The sequence below is a fragment of the Cetorhinus maximus genome, chromosome 4, assembly GCF_964194155.1.
Source record: "Cetorhinus maximus chromosome 4, sCetMax3.hap1.1, whole genome shotgun sequence".
Lineage (NCBI taxonomy): Eukaryota > Metazoa > Chordata > Chondrichthyes > Lamniformes > Cetorhinidae > Cetorhinus > Cetorhinus maximus.
Window position 1 is genome coordinate 106,206,847 of NC_135882.1, and position 18,333 is coordinate 106,225,179.

Sequence of the window (18,333 nt, forward strand, 5' to 3'; positions counted from 1 at the left end):
GAGAGAAGAAGGTGCTGGAGCCCTACCGGACTCTGGTGGAACCCGTGCATCGCATGCTGGGCGGATTCTCATGGACACGGCTCCACCATGAAGCAGCTCACGGAAGGCGGGAGGTCTCCTTCAATGCTTCGGGTCTGCTTCGGAACATCATGGTCTTGGCCATGGGCTGCTACGGATGATCGGCCAAGTGGCTTAGAGGAATGTCCAGCTGTGAGTGGGAGAGGAAGGTGTACCGGGGGTATGGTTGGGAGGGGGGGAAACAAAGGCGTCAGGGGGGTGAGGTTGGGGGTGGCGGGGACAAAGGTGTCACGAGGGTTGATGTTGGGGGGGGAGGAGGGAGTATGTAGGGAGGAGGTTGTAATGGGGGAGAATGCAGCAAGTGGGGAGGTCAGTGTAAGGGAGGAGGAAGGTGTAAGGGAGGGAGTTCAGAGGGTGGAAGGTGTCTGGGAGGAGAAGGGAGCTCAGAAGGGGGAAGGAGGGATCAAGGGTGGAGGATGGAGTAAGAGTGGAGGAGGGTGGAAGAGGGAGTAAGTGGGTGTCGGATGTCCAGATGAACATGCAAGGGAGGGATCTGTGGAGTCAATTACTGCCTCCTGGGAGCAAACTGAGGGTGGGTGTAGTAGGAGGGAATGGTGAGTATGGGAGGCGGCAGAGGGAGCTGGTAGGGTGGGAGGGTGAGGGTGCATCAAGAGCAGTTGGAGGGACAGCGAGGCCGGTGGGGGAGGAATCGGAGGCAGACATGGACCCTGGGGATGGGAAGGGGGAGGTCAGGGAGATCAATGTGGATGGGGGTGGGATTCTCAGGAAGGTAGGGAACATGCACATTCACCTGGACATCCTGGAAATACAAGGATTCTGGTCAGTAGGTGGAAGTGAGGAGGTGGAAGGTGATGCCAGGGGTGTTGACAGTGATGGGAGAAAGGACATGGGTGACTGGAAGAGGGGAAAGGACGGGGGAGCTGACAAGATACTTGACCACGACCATGGTTGTTGAAATCGAAAGTGAACGGAGCCTCGTGTTGGGCAGACACAGCTGCTGCACTGGAGTGTGATCAGTGCGTGGGCCTAGTCAGCTTAGATGGACAACTGAAAGAGAAAATGCTCAGGACAGTGAGATGAGTGTGATAGATGAAGGCTCCATGTGGGACAGTGCTTGCACGAGGCTCTGATAGGCCCTGCCACACACACACTTCTCCCTCCAGGATCACTTGTGGTCCAGCTGCTTGTAGCTGAGCTGCTAGTGGAGGCGGGGGAGGGTGGGGGGGGGGGGGCGGGGTCGATGCAGGACGAGGATTCGCGAAGCCTGTAAATGAAGCTGAAAGACAACATTACACATTATTCAGTGAGAGTGAATATATTTTCAGACTATAAAGTGACAAAATGTGTTCACCCGTGTAACCCACTTGTGACCAGAATTTCTTAACTTTTCTAGGCCTACCACTTCTAGGTGCTGCCCTGACATCACAGCCGGGGCAGAGACAGCCTGTGTAATGGTTGGCCCTGTTGTCTCCGATGACTTTGGCGTGCATTCTTTGGAGAGTTGAGGCCGTGAGGGCCCCAGCTTGCTCTGGCTGTCCTCCTGTGGGCCAGCTGCTCCCTCTGCGGTGACAGAGGATTAGGTTGAGGGGGTCACAGGCAAAGGGGACTCAGAGGGAGAGGACAGCCTCTGAGATTCCTCAGTGGATGACCCAGGTGTGTCCAACTGCCACTCCTCCTCCCTTTGGGTGTCTGGGGGCCCCGGCCTGACTCCTTGAGGGGAGGGGCTTAAAAATGCCCCATTTCCACCTTATGTCGCCACTGCAGGAACTCACTCATGGCTACAGCGATGGAGCGCAGGTCTGCACACATCTCCGCATTCTGCTGGACCAGGGTCTCGATGGTGTCTGCCATCTTTCCCTTGGAGACCTCCATACATGTGGGCACCACTTCATCAGAGAGCAGGCAGACGCAATCCTCTGACTCATGTGCCACTCTGCTGAGGGTTTCTAACAGCCCTGCGTGATGTTCCCCCACATTATACCGACTCTCTACGATGAGTTGGAAGGCCGAATCCAGAGTCTCGTCATCTGGCTCAGACCTCACAGATGCCTCTTCCCCAGCAGTTCTTCAAGTGCCGGGGTGCTCAGCCAAACCTGCCTCCTCCTACTGCGGACATGTGTCTGTGCAGTGACCACCAGATTGTGAACCGGAGCCTGCTTCAGATCTAGGTCCCTCCGAGTTGTGTGTCTCTGCGCTGGTGGAGGGTGTGAGTAAGCGCTGTGATGGGTCTTCCAGGCTTCTTATTTCCAGCTGTTCAATGGAGGAGGAGTCCTCATGGCTGGAGGTGAGGACGTGGATGGAGCTGAGGGACTGGCTGGCTGAGGGCATCGGTTGTTTGGCAGAGCTCCCTGTGAACCAAAGTAGAGATAATGCTATTATCTGCTATTGTACATGGCAGCAGAGTCAAAAGCAGGAGAGAGAGCATTCACAGTTGCGTTGAGAGACAGATGATGTGATGCAGGATCCTTACATGGGTGTTCGCCGCCCACCTCACCGTCGCTGCAGGCACAGTCCACGTCCTCACCAGTCAGCACAATGACACACTCCTCAAAGTGAGTGAGGGGACCTCTCCCTACTGTTGTGAGCCAGCTTCTCCTGCTGGAAACAGTTGGAGACAGTGTGAACAGGACACATGGCACTGCATGGAATGTTTGTGTGGTGGGCAGAGCCATGGATGGGATGAGGATGCGATCTCCAGAGGATATGAGCCTGATGGAGATGTGAGGGTGTGTGTGAGAGTTATTGCTGTTGTCCCTTGAGGTGTGAGATCCCTGTGGATGTGTGATGGGTTTGTGAGTGTATGAGTTGAGAGTGATGAGGTGGTTGGTTTACTCTGGTGGAATGGGTGAGATCATTCATCCTCTTCCTGCATTGGATGGCTGACGTTCTCTGTGCTCCGGTGGCAATGACCATCGCTGCCACCACGTCCTAGGCCTGATTGGTGACTCTGGTGGATGTCCTGTGGCCAGAGCGGGGCTGGAGGACATCACGGTGGCCTTCCACTGCGTCCAGCAGGTGCCCCAGAGAGCCTGGAGCAGCCCTGGTCTTGAGACATGAAGTAAGCTGTGCTCTGGTGCGCTTTAAATATGGTGCCCAGAACGAGTAAGGACTGAGGCCATGGTGGGGCATGCAATTCCGAGCCCAGTGATCCGGCATGTTTCCCATGAAATCATTACTAATGAGGCAGGGCAATATAGCACGAAAATCTGCTATTGCGGCCAGTGGGTAAAACATCGTTTTTCACTACCGCATTTAGTGCAAATCTGGGACAATTCCACCCATAGCCACAAAACTATCCTATCTACATTCTGGTTTGGACACATGGTCAACCAATAGGACTGTTTTAATTTTGGCAATAAAAGAGAGGATTGCATTACCGTTCACACTGTCAGCTCCTTCCATAGGCTATAGTGGCTATGACCCAGTCTGCTATCCACCACAGTGTTAGGGAACTTGTAAATGTTTTATTTTTGGGCACAGCAGCCTCCTTGTCCAATTCACCAAGGATTGACAGCAGTAGTGTGACAGACATACTTGAATGGAAGACAATTCAGCTTTCTCAGAGCATAGATGGTGGCGTAGTGGTATTGTTACTGGACCAGTAATCTGGAAACCCAGGGGTAATACTCTGGGGACTGGGATTCGAATTGCACTGTGCCAGATGGTGGAATTTGAATCCAGTAAAAATCTGGAATTAAAAATCTAATGATGACCATGAACCCATTACTGATTGTCATAAAAACCCACCTGGTTCACTAATGTCCATCAGGGAAGGAAATCTACTATCCTTACCTGGTCTGGCCTACACATGACTCCAGACCCACAGCAATCTGGTTGACTCTTATATGCCCTCTGAACAAGGGCAATTGGGGATGGGTGATAAATGCTGGCTGAGCCAGAAACACCCATATCTCATGAGTGAATTTTTTAAAAATAGGCACAAGAGACTATAGACATATAATCATTTTCATCTCCAGTGCACAGCACTTCTTTGCTGTCAAATCTCAATAGAAAGGACTGATACCACCCCTCAGAAACATATGTATGCATCCATCCTTAGCAATGTTTGAAAAGAAGCCACCTGCCTTTAACTCACCTTGTAATTGGGAAATGCAGAGGCCTGCCCCCAGTAGCTCAAGTGCAGCCTACAGAGTGCCTTCCTGTTCTGGGACTTCATGGTACTGCCTCCCTGTGTGACTCACTAGTGCTGGATGGGGCCAAGAATAGGGCTGCAGCTGGGTGGGGAGCACGTGGTGGGTGGAGAGTGCGGATCCGCAGCCCAGTGGAGAGCACAGAACCACCGCCTCGGGGAAAGAGTAAGATCAAGACCGAGGCTGGAGGAGAGTGCGGGTCTATGGGCTTGGTGGGGGAGAGGGTGCCCAAGGCCAAGAGCAGGACATGACCTAGAGAAAAGAGCTGGTCAATGTCAAGGGCAGGTCCATGACCTGGGGGCCAAGACCAAGGCCAGAAGGGGCTACGATTCAGAGCCTAGGGTGGGATTGGGGCTGGGGGAGATGGAGTGGGAGCTCTCCCATACCCAGGAAAGCTAGAGAAAACCCAGTGGAAGGAGAATGGAGAAGGTAGAGGGGATGATTGAGTGAGTGAGTGAGTGGGGGCTAGGGGAAGGAGTGAGTGAGTGAATGGGGGCTGGGGGAAGAAGTGAATGAGTGTGCAGGGGCTGAGGGAAGGCATGAATGAGTGATTAGGAGCTGAGGGTAAGGGAAGGCATGAGTGAGTGAATGGGGGCTGAGGGGAGGGAAGGGAGAGCATGAGTTAATGAGTGGGAGCTGAGTGGGGAGGGAAAGTGTGAGTGAGTGGGGTTGAGTGGGGAGGGAAGGTATGAGTGAGTGAGTGGGGTTGAGTGGGGAGGGAAGGGAGGACATGAGTAGATGGAGCTGAGTGGGAAGGAAGGGACTGCATGGGTGAGTGTGGAGGTGGCCTATTGATCACTTTTGTTGTATAGTGATTGCTCTTGATGCCCATGATCACTTTTGATCATATTTGATGTCAAAAGATGCCAATGAGGGATGATGAATGATGAAAGGTTCGTTCCAAATTACACCTTTTGATGTCAAATGATTACATATAATTTTTGAGCACATTTGAATGTAAAATGATATCAAGATTTCGGGTAGGCATTGTGAAGAATTTGATGGATCACATTCTGAGAACCAAGGGTTCTCAGGTAGCTTGGCTATGCTGTGCAAATTGAGTAAAATGACACTTTAAGCAGCTAGGCATCCATAACACTCCTGAGGAATAGTATTGATAATTTTAGGTAATAGCATATAGCATTTTGTATTATGAAGACCAATCCCACTTCCCCAGTTCATCAACTAATTCACTTTTCAGAATACCATTGTGTGGAGCAAAACAAATCTATAGACAAAGTCAAAAAAGGGGAGGATGAATTTTAACCATCCCCAATCCAGCACCATTGGGAGAGGGGGATGCTGGGGCTTGTTAAGTGCTTAACTTACATAAAATACGAGACTAGAGACACGATCATGCCTACTTCCAATGTGACTGGGGCAGGGTTGGGATCACACAAGTAATCTGCTCTCGAGGGGTGGGTTAGTTGTTTTAATATTTAAAGAGTTTAGTAGATATGGGGATTTAATGACTGCAAATTGTTATTGCCCTGGACTCAGGAAATTGAGCAGCTGAAAGGAGCTAAGTGTGGAGTTTAGTTGTTCAGTGTTTGATTATGTGAGTCTGTTTACTTTTGGTGCTCACTGTGCTTGATTGGTTAAGCCTAGGTGCGGACAAAAATGTAAACAAACTGCAGAAGTTGCTGTGAACAAAGAACTAGAAGCATGGAGCAGACAGTGTAAAATTCAGGCCAAAATGTCAAATTCTTCACAATGCCTACCCGAAATCTTGATATCATTTTACATTCAAATGTGCTCAAAAATTATATGTAATCATTTGACATCAAAAGGTGTAATTTGGAACGAACCTTTCATCATTCATCATCCCTCATTGGCATCTTTTGACGTCAAATATGATCAAAAGTGATCATGGGCATCAAGAGCAATCACTATACAACAAAAGTGATCAATAGGCCACCTCTCACTCACCCATGCAGTCCCTTCCTTCCCACTCAGCTCCATCTACTCATGTCCTCCCTTCCCTCCCCACTCAACCCCACTCACTCACTCACACCTTCCCTCCCCACTCAGCTCCCACTCATTCACTCATGCTCTCCCTTCCCTCCCCTCAGCCCTAAGACCCTTACCGCGATTGGCCCACAACCACGATTTCACACTGGCTGGCCAATTAAGGCCCGCCCAGAGTGAAACGCGTCTTCCCATTGGTGGGGAAGGGCCGGGCAGGTGTGGGGGCCTTTCGGGGGCCGGTCCAATGGTGACCCGGTGGATGGTTTAAAAACGGCAGAGGCAGCTCCCTGAAGGCTGCCAGGGGGGAATCATATTCAGAGGTCTGGAGACTGGGTATGAACTCAACAGCGGCTGGAGAAGTCAGGTGGGAGGGCAGGTCGGATGTGCACTCGACCCCCCCAGTTTTTGGATGAGTGCCTCACGGTCCTCCTGGTGGATGTGGGTGTCAGGCAGGACACCCTCGTTCCCAGGGATGGGAGGAGGAGGCCACCGCACCAGATAAAAATGCTTGGGAGGAGGTCGCAGCCGAGGTGAGCAGCCATGACGTTGTGCGGCCCACATGGGTGAAGTTCCGCAACAGGTTCAACAACCTGCTGCGCTCGGCAAGGATGAGTACCATGTTGGCATGGATCAGTGTGGAGAAGTGTTAAGGGCTGGCCGTCCACCCACCTCGTGGAGCTCAGGGGTGTTAGAGTCTGAGTGCCAATTGTCAATGATGCCAGAGCTGGCCAAGGGGGTGAGCCCCAGCTGCTTGGACTGAGTTCCTTGCAGCTCAAAGACCAGGACTCGGATGTGCCCTGCGAGGTGTTCCTCAGGTGGGGTTGGCCAGGCTGCAATGGTGCTGCAGGTAGCAAATGGACTAATTAATGTTCCTCTGCCATAACAACAGAGAGGGGTCATGGATAGCCGGTGGCCCCCCAAACCTCCTAATATTGACGAGATTTGAACTGGAAGCCTTGGAGCTGGAGAGGCGCCACACACCTTGTCGCCTGATTGTGGAGAGGCTGGGGTGCCAGATGAAAGTAAGAGTGCAGTGCACAGAGGTGAAAGTTTCAGATTGTGGAAACATTCTTGTGTAGTCTCTTCATTGATGGGAGCCTCAAAACTGGAGTCCCCATTGATCATTGAAAGACGAGGGCACCATGATGCAGATCTCCCATTGTCTCACCAGGGTGCTTATCATGCACAATGACAGTGTGATGACTTAAACTAATGACATGTCATTGTTCTCCCTTAGATTCGCCAGCAGGTACTGGTTTTCAGGACCCCGAAGAGCCACCCCTGATGCTAAGGGACCACCAGGCTTCAGATGCACCTATGTCACAACACCTCTCTAAAGCAGGCACCAGTGCAGACACCAGCATCTCAGTGGGTGCTAGGTCGGTGGCTAGAATGTCGGTGCACAACAGTGAGGGCACTTTAGACTTGCTTGAGGTGCAGGCGGAGGCAGAAAGTGCCCAGGGTGCCGGCAGTCGGAGGACTCCTGGAGATCAGGACGATGCTGAGTCGAAGGCAGATGATGAGCCTCTGGAGTCGTCCATTAGGCTGCAGATGCTGGTTGTCCAGTGGGATGTGCGGGTGGATGTGGCGGAGATCCATGAGGATCTGCGTTCCATGGTCTCTGTTATGGAGGAGTCCATGCGGAACATGTGCACTGCGTTGACCCTCATGGCCGAGCGCACTGCCTCCTCCATTGAGAGAGTGGCGATTCCCATGGAGAGGCAGCTCCAGGGACAGAATCAGGAGTTCCTGGGGTTGCACTCGGACCTACAAGCCCTCACACATGCAGTGGCCAGTGGCTAATGGTCAGTATCCGTGTGGGAGATGGGTGAGACTAGGCGCCCGTCCATCAATGGTGAGCAGGGAGGTCCAGAGCAACCCCACATTGGCGCACGACCTGCTTGTCATCTCTGCGGGCTCTTCTCAGGGTGCTCCGGATGACGGCAGCATCTCCTCCGCCCCTCTGCCAGTGACCGTGGCATCTGATGAGGCTGCGATGACTGGGGGGAGATGCCAGCCATGGCACTGGCCACTCCCTCCCAGGTGGGGCCAGCACAGGTTCCACCAGCCAGAGGACAACCACCAAGATCATCAAGGCCAACAAGACAGCAGAGTCAGCAGGCTGTCTCCAATGCCAGCAAGGGGGGGTTGGGGGTGGGGTGGGGGGGGAGGTGGGGGGGGTGGGGGGAGGTGGGCACCAAGGCACATCACTCGCAAATGTAAGTTTAAGGCATCATGAGCACAAGAGGGACTGGTCACTGGTGATCTTCTGTTCTGTAATGTTTTGTTTATGTTTACTGGTGTGGGCATTAACACAAGAGATGGCAATGTTCATTTGCTTTGAGTGTGAAAATGATATAAATTTTGCTTTTGTCATAATGGCCTGAGTATGCTTCACTTTTTTTGGTGCAGGGTACGCCAGTATATAATGCTGGACGTGAGTGACTCTAAACTTTATTGCACAGGCACTGAGTGGACTTTGGGTTCAAATTAAAGGGTCATTGTTGTAAAATATACAACAAACTGACAACAACGCTGGTAGAGAATTGTTTACATTTACTGACTCCTGTTCATTTCCTTTCTTTGCTGGGAGGTCCAACCATACCAAAGGACCAATGGATTTTGGGGTTCAGGACCTACTTGGCTGTGATGCGTATGGATGGTTGGCAGGTAGCAGTGATCCACCAGAAGGCGATGCTCATACATAGTCTTGGAACAGAAGGCCAGCAAAGCAGTCTCTGTCCATATGTAGCAAGACCTGGACAAGATTCAGGCTTGGGCTGATAAATGGCAAGTAACATTTGCACTGCACAAGTGCAAGGTAATGACCATCTCCAACAGGAGAGAATCTAGCCATTTTCCCTTGACTTTCAATGACATTACCATTGCTGAATCCCCCAAGCCTCATTATGTATTCTGGGCTGAGAGCTCAGGCATATATTTGAGTACTAAAACACTTGAGCCCCAGAGAAAACATTGCTTGACTGACAACTCTCTGGCTCTCTGATCTCTGTTGTCAATGGCACAATGTTTATTTACACAAGATTAAGAGGTTTCAAGTACTTGCAGTTTCAGCTATTAAAACATTAAAAGGTCTGAATGATTGACACTTTTATTGCCCTGTAATTAAAGGACTTATTTTTAGCATAGTGTAAGTTATGAATGAATAGCTGTTTTTTTAAAGCTTTTTTAACATACAGTTTTGTTACTATGGGGCTCATTGGTTTCATACAGTGTATAGTGTGTCAATAGACATGGAGGTGAAACAGCTTGGCATAGGGAGCATGAGGGACCATGGAGGAATGACTTAAGGGGCATAGCTTGGCATAGGGGGAATTAGGGACCATAAGGGCTGTTTGGGGGGCATAGTTTGGCATGAGGGCCATAGGGTTGTTTCGGGAGCATATCTTTACTTGGGGGCATGAGGAGGGCCTCTTAAATTACCTTTTAATGTTCCATCATTTAGACTATGGTTCAGGACACTTCTCAGGGCTTTTGACCCAAACCAGCCTGCATCCTTAAAAGGCACTCCTGAAAATCAGAAACCCTGGGAATAGGTTCGGAAATCATGCAGTCATGTCCCAGCTGTCATTTTTAAAGGCCTCCCCAAGACATCCCAACTTAGTGCGAATCACGCCCATATTGTTCAATTGTTCTGTGTTTGATTATGTGGTCTGTTTACTACTGATGCTCACTGTGCTTGATTGATTAAGCCTGGGTGTGGACTTAGAAAAAGTGAAAAAACTGTAGAAGTTGCTGGAAGCAAAGAGCAGACATTTTAAAGCACTGTAAATAAAACCTGTTACACACATAGAAAAGAGTATTAAGCCTGCATAGCTCGAGATATAAAATACACACCAGTCAGAACTGCTGGATTCAGCAGATAGCTGCTTTTCCAGAACTGCTTGTGGGCAAGAGGACTAACAGTGTTTTGCAAGTTTACCTGCTGCAATCGGTCATCCCCCCCCACCTTAATCAATCAACCCCTCCCAAAATTCAAACACCTCCATGATACAGACCTTAGTTCCCTCACGAGCTGACACCGATCCATGATATCTCATGTGATCTCTTCCAACAACCTCCCCCCTGAGCCCCCATTGATCTTTCCTTCCTATTCTCCTCCTACCCTCTTCTCTGATCGCTGGCTGTGGCCTTCTATCTTAGACCTTCCAATTAATAGTCAGCCTGATTTCAGTCCGGTCAATTGCCTGGCAGGATACGGAGGAAAAACTAATTTAATTACATTCAGCAGCAATTGACCCCTTCCCCCATTCCGACCCAGTTTTCCAGGTTTCTCAGCTGCTAGTAGTCTCCTCCCTCCTTCTCCACTTCCTTGTAAATACTTGTGCCAGGGAGTCTGCCTGATTCGACATAAACTTTGACATCAATCAGGTCAATTAGTAAGGGCAAGCTGTGGCCAGGCTCAGTGTGGTAATTATGGTTTTATCTGATGTGTAATATATCTTTAAGAAGAGTGTTATAAAGGAAGATCACATGATCTTAGTATCCAATAGAAGAGTAGCGTGGTCTACCTCAGTAGTTAGTAGTGTAGAGACAGAGTTTGAAGTGTAAACACATGTTTAGTTGCTGCTGAGTACCTTTGTAAATAAATTAAGAGTTTCCACCTATGGAGTCTCTGCTGATCAACTCTATGAGTAGTACCAATTCAGCCACCACTCACAACAAACGTGCCATGAGGATCCATAGGATCCAACAAACTGGCAATGAGGATTTTACAAACTGGTGATGAGGATTCAACAAACTGACGATGAGGATTAAATAAATTAAAGAGTAGAAATCAAGAGAAACGAATTTGCCACTGTACCTCACACAGCAATTGTAAGTAGAAGTTCCGTTCAAATTGTTGATGTAACTCCCTCACAGAATGCTGCAATTCGGAAGAATTGATCCTTTCGATCCAGCAACGGACGATTGGTCTCACTACGTTGAATGTCTCACATTCTTTTTCCAAGCGAATGAGATTATGAGTGAAGAAGCGGGCAATCCTCTAAAGTACATGTGGGAATAAAACCTATGGTTTGATTCAAAGTTTGATGGCACCCAATGACCCAGACTCGAGAACTTTTGGTGAATTAGTGGACCTGGTGAAGGGCCATTACCAACCCAAGCCCTCAATAACGATACAAAGGTTCAAGTTTAATTCAAGGATTAGAGCCCCAGGGGAGACAGTTGCAAGCTATGTGGCAAGTTTGAAGCAATTAACGGAACATTGTGAGATTGGTATATCTCTAAACGATATGCTTAGAGATTGTTTAGTGTGTGGTGTGAATGAGGACACGATTCAGAAGCGATTGTTGTCCGAAACAAATTTGGATTTCAAGAAGGTGCTAGAGATTGTACTGGCCATGGAAAGTGCAGTAAGGGATTCAAAAGCCATACAGGGCACGCAAAATGGCGCTGTCCCCCACATCAGGTGGGAAGCCCCAGCCAAAAAGGGCACAAAAATGCAAGGTTTCTGCTGGGAAGCGGGAAACAGCAAGCAGGAAAAAAATGTTTTAAATGACTTAGTGGTGAAAACAAGAAATTATTTCAATAGAGGTGGAAACAAGCAGTCTTTTAATGCTTGGCAGTTTAAAAAAATAGAATGCTTTTATTGTCATAGAAATGGACACATAATGAGACAGTGCAAGGAAAGCGTCAAACAGACTTTTAAACAAAAAAAGAACCCAGTGAGATCTACAATGTAGAAGAGCCTGAAGCAACAAATTCAGATATTTACTCGTTGTTTAATTTGAAGTTTGGAAAACAGAACTAATATGTGTAACAGTGAAAGTGAATGGCAGACCTGTTTGAATGGAAGTGGACATAGGAGCTTCCACTACAGTAATTGGGGAACATACCTTCAAATATCTGAATAATGGAGAATATCAATTAAATTTAGAGGAAACTTACACAGGTGAAGACATCCAAGTCAAAGACATAAGCAGAGTAACTGTCCATTATAGAAGTCAATCTCTAAAGCTACCAGTGTTGGTATTGAGAGGCAGAGGACCAAGCCTCCTAGGGTGAAATTGACTAAGGGAAATTAACCTGGAGTGGCCATTGAGATTCCAAAAGAAAGCAGGAGGCATTTCTGCTTTGGAAAAGGAATGTTTAAAGACTCAACAACCTGAAGAAATGCAGGCTGCCTTAAGCCAAAACATGGAAGAAAAGCAGCAGGAAGTCGAAGAGACCATGCTTAAGGACAGAGTTGAGATGAGGTGAGCAACCTCCAAAAGGAAAAGAAAACCTGCTGACAGACCTTCACACACGACAAGATTCCCTCAGGTCTGAGTTTGTACCTATGGAAAAGTACAAAGAGAAACGGAAAGACTTCAGCAGCTCTCTGACCAAAATGAAAGATAAGTTGATAGAGAAGACACAACAATGCTTAATTTTCCAGGAGGCAGCAAACAAATACAAGAAAGAGATGGAAGAGCTGAAGAATCAGCTACACGAAGCCAAAGAGGCTTTGGAGGCAAAAGACGCAGAATTTTCTAAGAAGCAGACAGATGATGAAATTCTGGGAGACTCAACCACTGAGTTCACTCATGTCAGACTTGCATCTGAGATTAGTCTGGCCAATATTGGAGCTGAAAAGAAGGGCAAGATCACAGTCAGTGCTGGAAAGAAGAAGGCATATAGGAAGAATATACAAATAAGGCTTTAATCCTGGCAGCACACAAGTGTACTTTTGTACATAGGTCTGGCAATCAAATCACGAGTGCCAATACACTTAGTCATTTGCCTTACCAGAAAATGATGAGAAAATGGGAGAACTTGTTTTATTGCTAAATTTCTTAGATTCCTCATCGGTATGCACGCGGCAGATCAGAAACTGGACAAGTAGGGACGTCAAGTACGAGAACAAGTGCTTCATGGGAAAAAGAGCCTGTATCTGATTAAATGAAACCATACTTTGACAGACGGCATGAAATAACCAGCCAGGATGGCATCTTATTGTGGAGAGCATGAGTGGTAGCATCTCCAAAGGGGAGAGAGCTATTGCTAATTGAACTAAACAGCACACATCCAGGGATATCCCGAATGAAGACTATAGCTCGCAGCTACCTATGGTGGTCTGGGATGGATGGTGAAATAGAAAGTTTAGTGTCAGCAACTGCAAAAGTTACCTTCAACAGCTCCGTTACACCTTTGGGATTAGCCAGGAAGACCATAGGTGTGGTTCCACATTGACTGTGTGGGGTCTTTCATGGGAATCATGTTTCTGCTTATTGTTGATGTCCACTCAAAATGGATGGACCTATATGAGATAAAGTCACCAACATCTTCTGCTACAATTGAGAAGCTACGTCAAAGTTTTGCCATTAACGAATTACCAGAACTTGTCGTATCTGATAACAGCACGGCACTTATGAGCACTGAGTTTCAACGGTTTATCAGCCTCAATGGTATCACTCACATAAAACCTTCACCATACCACCCTTCCTCAAATGGACTGGCCAAAAGGGTGGTTCAAACATTCAAGGCAGGCATGAAGAAGTTAACCGGAGATTCCTTAACAACCAAGCTAGCACGCTTTCTTTTCCATTATAGGACCACCCCTCACACAACAAAAGTTGTCACACCCATGGAATTATAGTTGAAACGCTGTCTCAGGATGCGATTGAGGTTAATAATGCAAAATTTAGGAGGGAAGGTGGAAAGGAGTCAGGGAAATCAGAAAACTAGACACAACTGGCATAGTCGCAAGAGGAAATTTACCATGGGAAAGACAGTATATGTGAAGAACTTTGGAGAAGGACCAAATTGGTTACCGGGTGAAATAAGTTCGGTGACTGGACATGGAAGTGGAAGGCCGAGTCATACAGAGTCATCTAAGGAAGAGAGAAACAAATCACCAAGAAATTATTTCATGGGCACAGACACATCTGACGTTCCTTCAAGAGTGGAGGATACAGATCTGCAGGTGCCCATCGAAGCACCTGACGTTCAGGCAACTCCAGAAAAGGAGGTTCCTGACAAGGCATCTGAAGTTGTAGAGCTGAACACTCTACACGCATAAGGAAACTCCCAGAAACACTGAATTTGTAAATTACTTATCAGCATAAATATTTTGCTATTTTAAGAAAATTGTAATTGTAAATATAAAATGTATAGCTGAGTAAAGGGGGAGGGATGTGGTAAATATGGTTTTATCTGATGTGTAATATACCTTTAAGAAGAATATTACAAGGGAGGATCTCATGATCTTGGTATCCAACAGAAGAGTAGCGCGGGCTACCTCAGCAGTTAGTAGTTAGTACTGTAGAGATAGAGTTTGAAGTGTAAGCACATGTTTGGTTGCTGCTGAGTACCTTTGTAGCTAAACTAAGAGTTTCCACCTATGAAGTCTCTGCTGATCAACTCTATCAATAGTACCAATTCAGCCTCCACTCACAACAAGCATGCTACGAGGATCCATAGGATCCAACAAACTGACGACGAGGATTCAACAAACTGGCAATAAGGATTCAACACTGAGAATGCAGGAGGTTTGTTTGCAGTAACAGGCCTGTAATTCTATGACCTGCCTTCTTCTTTAATACTAGTGTGAGACTGGTAGAAACCTAGGCAAATGATGTAAATGTTTGGAAAAAGTCATTTATACTGTTTCCCTGGAGGTCCCACTGGTCTTCCACCAGACTGGGAATCGGTAATTCATTGTGGAATTTCAAAGCCATTATGTAACGGGCCCAATTTTAACTCTGTGTACATGAATGGGTTTTCAGTGATTTAAAATCTCACCCCAATTATGTTGAAGCCAAGTAAGACTGATGTAGAGGCGCATTCAAAGCTAATTTTAACCAAACAACAAGAATATGGCATATGGGGAGTTAAAATCCTCAGCCATTCACATTATTCATGCCTTAACACCTTGACGTCATTTTAATATGTGCAGTTTGGACAGCCAGCAAAGTCCTCGCCTCACAAAGGAAAGAGCCTCATTGATGTCCAAAAGTTGAGAACTGACAATGTAAAATTGAGCAGCCACGTTTGACTCCCAGTGCCAGCATCACCTGGAGTATTGGGAATGAAGAAGCGACAGGTCCGGATAGAGAGCTGAAAGGTTCATTTTATTTTATTTCCTTTTGGGCTCTGAGTGGTTCTCCAAGCCCCACAGGGAAATCTAAGGTGCTAGGCTTCCCTATGCTGACCCCTGACCATTATCACCTACCTTTCTCCCACCTCCCCAATCCGCCTACCGTACCTGTAGGTCCCCGGCTGTGGCCTCCTGCTACCAAGCTTAGTGAGCACAGCTTCCAAAGGTCACTGAGCTGGTAGCTTTCTCAAGAATTATTAAGTGCATGTTGTTACTAGAAAGAACACAGCTTACTCACAGCTTGTTATTCACCAGTCAACTGACAGAACTTATACCAATAATGTAGACTGAGACCAAAAACAAAAATACCTGGAAAAACTCAGCAGGTCTGGCAGCATCTGTGGAAGGGGGCACAGTTAACGTTTCGAGTCCACATGACTCTTCAACAGAACTGAGGAGAAATAGAAAAGGAGTGAAATATAAACTGGTTTAAGGGGGGGGATTGGGACAAGAGAGCTGGATAGAGGGCCAGTGATAGGTAGAGACAACCAAAAGGTGTCACAGAAAAAAGGACAAGGAGGTGTTGAAGGTGGTGATATTATCTAAAGGAATGTGCTAATTAAGGGAAGAAAGCAGGACAAACAAGGTACAGATAGCCCTAGTGGGGGTGGGGTGGGATGAAGGAATCGAAAAAGGCTAAAAGGTAGAGATAAAACAATGGATGGAAATACATTTAAAAATAATGGAAATAGGTGGGAAAAGAAAAATCTATATAAATTATTGGAAAAAACATAAAGGAGGGGGAAAAATCAGAAAGGGGCTGGGGATGGAGGAGAGAGTTCATGATCTAAAATTGTTGAACTCAATATTCAGTCCAGAAGGCTGTAAAGTGCCTAGTCAGAAGATGAGGTGCTGTTCCTCCAGTTTGCGTTGAGCTTCACTGGAACAATGCAGCAAGCCAAGGACGGACATGTGGGCATGAGAGCAGGGTGGAGTGTTCAAATGGCAAGCGACAGGGAGGTCTGGGTAATGCTTGCAGACAGAACGAAGGTGTTCTGCAAAGCAGTCACCCAGTCTGCGTTTGGTCTCTCCAATGTAGAGGAAACCACATTGGGAGCAACGAATGCAGTAGACTAAGTTGAGGGAAGTACAGGTGAAATGCTGCTTCACTTGAAATGAGTGTTTGGGTCCTTGGACAGTGAGGAGAGGGGAAGTAAAGGGGCAGGTGTTGCATTTTCTGCGGTTGCATGGGAAGGTGCCGTGGGAGGGGGTTGAGGTGTAGGGGTGATGGAGGAGTGGACCAGGGTGTCACGGAGGAAATGATCCCTACGGAATGCCACCAGGGGGGGTGAAGGGAAGATGTGTTTGGTGGTGGCATCATGCTGGAGTTGGCGGAAATGGCAGAGGGTGATCCTTTGAATGCGGAGGCTGGTGGGTTGATAAGTGAGGACAAGGGGGACCCTATCATGTTTCTGGGAGGGAGAAGAAGGCGTGAGAGGGAATGCGCGGGAGACGGGCCGAACACGGTTGAGGGCCCTGTCAACCACCGTGGGTGGAAAACCTCGGTTAAGGATGAAGGAGGACATGTCAGAGGAACTGTTTTTGAAAGTGGCATCATCAGAACAGATGCTACGGAGGCGAAGGAACTGAGAGAATGGGATGGAATCCTTACAGGAGGCAGGGTGTGAGGAGCTGTAGTCGAGGTAGTTGTGGGAGTCGGTAGGGTTGTAATGGATATTGGTGGACAGTCTTCCCTTCCCTTCCTTGACCTCTCTGTCTCAATTTCTGGTGATAGACTGTCCACCAATATCCATTACAAGCCTACCAACTCCCACAGCTACCTCGACTACAGCTCCTCACACCCTGCTTCCTGTAAGGATTCCATCCCATTCTCTCAATTCCTTCGCCTCCGTCGCATCTGTTCTGATGATGCCACTTTCAAAAACAGTTCCTCTGACATGTCCTCCTTCTTCCTTAACCGAGGTTTTCCACCCATGGTGGTTGGCAGGGCCCTCAACCGTGTCCAGCCCATCTCCCGCGCATTCCCCCTCACGCCTTATTCTCCCTCCCAGAAACATGATAGGGTCCCCCTTGTCCTCATTTATCACCCCACCAGCCTCCGCATTCAAAGGATCATCCTCCGCCATTTCCACCAACTCCAGCATGATGCCACCACCAAACACATCTTCCCTTCACACCCCCCTGGCGGAATTCCATAGGGATCATTCCCTCCGTGACACCCTGGTCCACTCCTCTATCACCCCCTACACCTCAACCCCCTCCCACAGCACTTTCCCATGCAACCGCAGAAGATGCAACACCTGCCCCTTTACTTCCCCTCTCCTCACCGTCCAAGGGCCGAAAGACTCATTTCAAGTGAAGCAGCATTTCACCTGTACTTCCCTCAACTTAGTCTACTGCATTCATTGCTCCCAATTGCGATTTCCTCTACATTGGAGAGACCAAACGCAGACTGGGTGACCGCTTTGCAGAACACCTTCGTTCTGTCTGCAAGCATTACCCAGACCTCCCTGTAGCTTGCCATTTCAACACTCCACCCTGCTCACATTTCCACATGTCCGTCCTTGGCTTGCTGCATTGTTCCAGTGAAGCTCAACGCGAACTGGAGGAACAGCACCTCATCTTCCGACTAGGCACTTTACAGCCTTTCGGACTGAATATTGAGTTCAACAATTTTAGATCATGAACTCTCTCCTCCATCCCCAGCCCCTTTCTGATTTTTCCCCCTCTTTGTTTTTTCCAATAATTTATATAGATTTTTCTTTTCCCACCTATTCCATTATTTTTAAACGTATTTCCATCCATTGTTTTATCTCTACCTTTTAGCCTTTTTCGATTCCTTCACCCCACCCCACCCCCACTAGGTCTATCTGTACCTTGCTTGTCCTGCTTTCTACCCTTAATTAACACATTCCTTTAGATAATATCACCACCTTCAACACCTCTTTGTCCTTTTGTCTGTGACATCTTTTGGTTGTCTCCACCTATCACTGGCCGTCTATCCAGCTCTCTTGTCCCAACCCCCCTCCCCCCTTAAACCTGCTTATATTTCACCCCTTTTCTATTTTTCCTCAGTTCTGTTGAAGAGTCATGCGGACTCGAAACGTTAAC